The following is a 3,715-nucleotide window of genomic DNA, read 5'->3' as shown; positions in this document are numbered from 1 at the left end:
CAAGAAGCTATAAGGATAGATTGTGACAGGAAAAGCGTAATTTTCTTGGCAAAGAATCCTGCATATCATTCAAAGACAAAGCACATTGATGTTTAGTATCACTTTGTGAGGGATATGATAGAAGACAAAAAGGTGTTGTTGGTAAAGGTGGACACTTTGAAGAATACTGCAGATGCATTGACAAAATCTGTGAGCTCTAAGAAGTTCTCTTGGTGTAGAGAAACAATGGGCATTGTAGGGTTGGATAAATGACTAAGCTCTCTTGTGGCCCCCTGTGGAAAGAAAACAAAAAGTGGGAGAATGTTGGGTTGTGTTATATTCTTTCCACGACTAGCCCACGTAGTTAATTGGGGGGTTAGAGGGGGGTCACAGGGGGTTTGAGGGGTACCCGTAACCCCACTTTATGGGGTCTGGGGTAGCACCCTAGAAAATTTTGGTTTTGGACCCTATGTTAGGTTGGGAGGACCCGCCTATGGTTTTGTGCATGATTTTCGCACATGATTTTGGACACGATGGTTTTCGGTACATGGTTTTGGATGTGATGGTTTTTCGGTCCATGGTATTGGATGCTTCAGCATGTATAAATATGTATTGTAACATTGAAAGGAATATAATGAAAAATCAAGTTGGTAGTCCCGGTTTTTGGATCCAGGAGAAAATCTCTGTGTATATGTGTTTTATGTGTTATGCTCTCGCATTGTTTATTTTCTGTGTTTTAGAATTCATATGCAGGTAATTTCTATACGGGGTTAAAACTTACACTTCATGTTTGATTTTTCACAACTAATTAACTCATGGAGAATCAATTAATTTATTTTCAAACAACTGTTAAGATCAAATTGAATTTTACTTCCTATTTTTAGTCCAGGGACTGACTAAAATAGGAATCCATCCTGAATTTCTAAGAATTGAATGCTATTTTTAGCACTTCCGCTTTTCATTCCCTGCTGCCCAATCCAACACTGGTACCCAAACTACTATTTTTAGCATTTCTTGTTTCCATTTTCAACAGCACGTGCCCAGTACTTGGATCTAGTTTACTCTCAGTCTAGCACTTTATACGAGTTATTACCCAATGCTCTGCAGCCATCATTCGATCCCGTAGCATCAAAGTCACCAGTTGTTCCTCTCGTTGATGGAGTTATTGATTCAGTATCCCAGACCCTTACTAAAACTTCTTCCAAATAGAAGTCGGTCTCAAATGTTGTACCTAATAGTTCATCTCAGAATCCACCTAGCCCTGGTAAAACCTCAGAGGTCCATGCTGTCTAGTCTACCGCAGCGGACAAATCCTCAAAAGGAAAAAAAAGGCAAAGGCAAAGCTAAAGTCGATGCCTCGAAACAGGGTCCTCCCAAATCCTCTGTTGGTGAATCTTCGCAACGAAAACCTAAGTATCCCTGCCTCATTTGCATAGAAAATCACTACACTAGGGATTGTCCCCGACAATTCGAAGTTAGTTGCCTGCTCAAAGGGACCCCTACTGTCCTCAAAGAGCTGTTTCCATCTCAGCAGACCCAAATGGTAGACCAACCCAATCTGCTTCCTCCGGATCTCAAGTGTTCATGATGAGTATGCCTATTAATGTGGCGACCCGATCGAAAGACTATCAAACTCCTGCTTCGATAGCTGGGAAAGAGAAAGAAGCTGCACCTTCTTCTTCTACCCCGAGTTCTAGCACTCTGCATATTGAGCGCCCTAACCCTGATTCCGCCATGCAGCTACCCTCTCAAGGTGTACTACGAAAATCCTCGTATAATCCCAATGCCCAAGCTGCTCATCACTAAAATATTGTTGAGGATTTGGCTAAGGTGCCGTCAGCCATGTTAGCTCTTGAGGTACTCTAAATTTTCCCATCGCAACGGAAATCTTTGCTGTCAGCTATCGGGGGCATCGATCCCACCGATTCCAATTTGATATGTTTTGATCTAGAGAACCATGTTCCACATCTCCCTCATCATATTTCCTTTCTTATCAAGGTAATCATCAATGAGAAGACCATCCACTGAACTATCATTAATGAAGGTGCTTCCACCTGCATCATGTCAACTGCATGTTGGAAGGTTATTGGTTCCCCTGCACTGAACCAATCTCCGAACACTTTGGAAGCTTTTGATGGGAACGATTCACGACCCTTCGGTGTCTTACCTAACCTTGCCATAAACCTGGAAGGCAAGAAAATGCAAGTCGAAGTAGAAATTGTTGACGCAAATCTCAATTATAATCTTCTACTCGGCTGAAGTTGGACTCATGCCATGCATGCCATGGCCTCCTCTTTACTTCGTGTGATCTGTTTTCCCCATCAAGGGAATATTTTCACCATTGACCAACTGTATTTATTTACCTCTTCCTCCTCGGATGGCAATGTTCTGTACATCAAGCACACTGGTGCTCCCTATGAGAGTGTGGGGGCAGGTCTCTTCAAAGATTCTGCCTTACTGGGAATTTTTCCACTCCCACCTCCTCATTTTTCCTTTGTCAACATGATCTTGGTCAAATCTGATCCCTGGGTCATACCTGAACCAGATCTTGTTGATACTTGGGGTGAGGTTATGCCACTTAGTCTCGCCGAATTCAATTCCATGGAAATTGTTTCGGCTTCGAAATCTGCATCCTCTAATTCTTCTATGTCGAAGACCTCTTTTGATACGTACTCTCAATCCCCATGTCTTGGCACTTTGGAATCACTTGATCCCTTAGCCGAGACCTCCCTTGACGATGAAGGTATCATGGAAATCATGTCTCTCGAGGAACCACCATGGATCGATACTCATCATTGCTCCTCATTCCTTCCTCATCTGGCGGTCATGTCTATGTGTCTTGAGACATTTTCTTCTCAGCTGCTTATTGACGTGTCAGTTTATCTTGACATGGTCAAGATCTTTCAACTGAGGGCTCCTTTATCCCTTTGTGGATTCAGGATTTTTCACCTTCCCCGAGTTTTCACCGATTGTCGTCTGACTCGTAACCCTACCTCACCCAGGGGGCATGGGGGCAAAGCCTTCTTTGAGTTCTACTCTATTATTTGGCTGAGTCAATGCTTACTCGTCATGTCAACGGTAAAACTCTAGTATTCATTCTTGTTGATTGAGTACCCAAGTCCCAGTATCGACTCTCTCAAGAAGTACTATGCTTAGGTCATCTTGCATGGTTACTTGTGTACAGTAGTGTGTGATTCATTTTTGTACAGTGTGGTTCTGTGTGATAGTTTTCAAACAAATTTCCTGCTTACTATGTTTTTCTTGCTTTGCAGATGTCTCCGATTCCTCACGTTGGTTTCACTGATGGTGCTTGCCATAATACTCGGAACCTATCATTCGAGGCATGGGCTATTTATGACCCTAATGGTGAGTTGATTGACCTTCAAGGTATCTGTCTAGGTCGCACAACCAACAACATTGCTGAATACAATACGGTCATCAAAATGTTGTCAGAAGCCATCGCTCTGGGCATCAGAGAATTGGTTGTCAACCTGGATTCAAAGCTTATCACCCTTCAACTCAACAAGAAATATTCCATTAGGAACCCTCAAATATTGAGAATGTATCTCCGTATCTGTCTATTGGAAAGGCATTTTGATTATATTAAATATCATCAGATTCCTAGATGCATGGATAGATTGACAGATGCATTAGCTAATTACGTGTTGGATAGACATTTACGAAACATGTAAAAGATAAAACAAACCATTTGTACCATAATAAATAGGAAAATACA

Source organism: Pinus tabuliformis, chromosome 2_1 (assembly GCF_031772625.1).
Source record: "Pinus tabuliformis cultivar Carrire ecotype Pingquan chromosome 2_1, CPIR1, whole genome shotgun sequence".
Taxonomy (NCBI): domain Eukaryota; kingdom Viridiplantae; phylum Streptophyta; class Pinopsida; order Pinales; family Pinaceae; genus Pinus; species Pinus tabuliformis.
Note: the sequence above shows the minus strand (reverse complement) of the source record.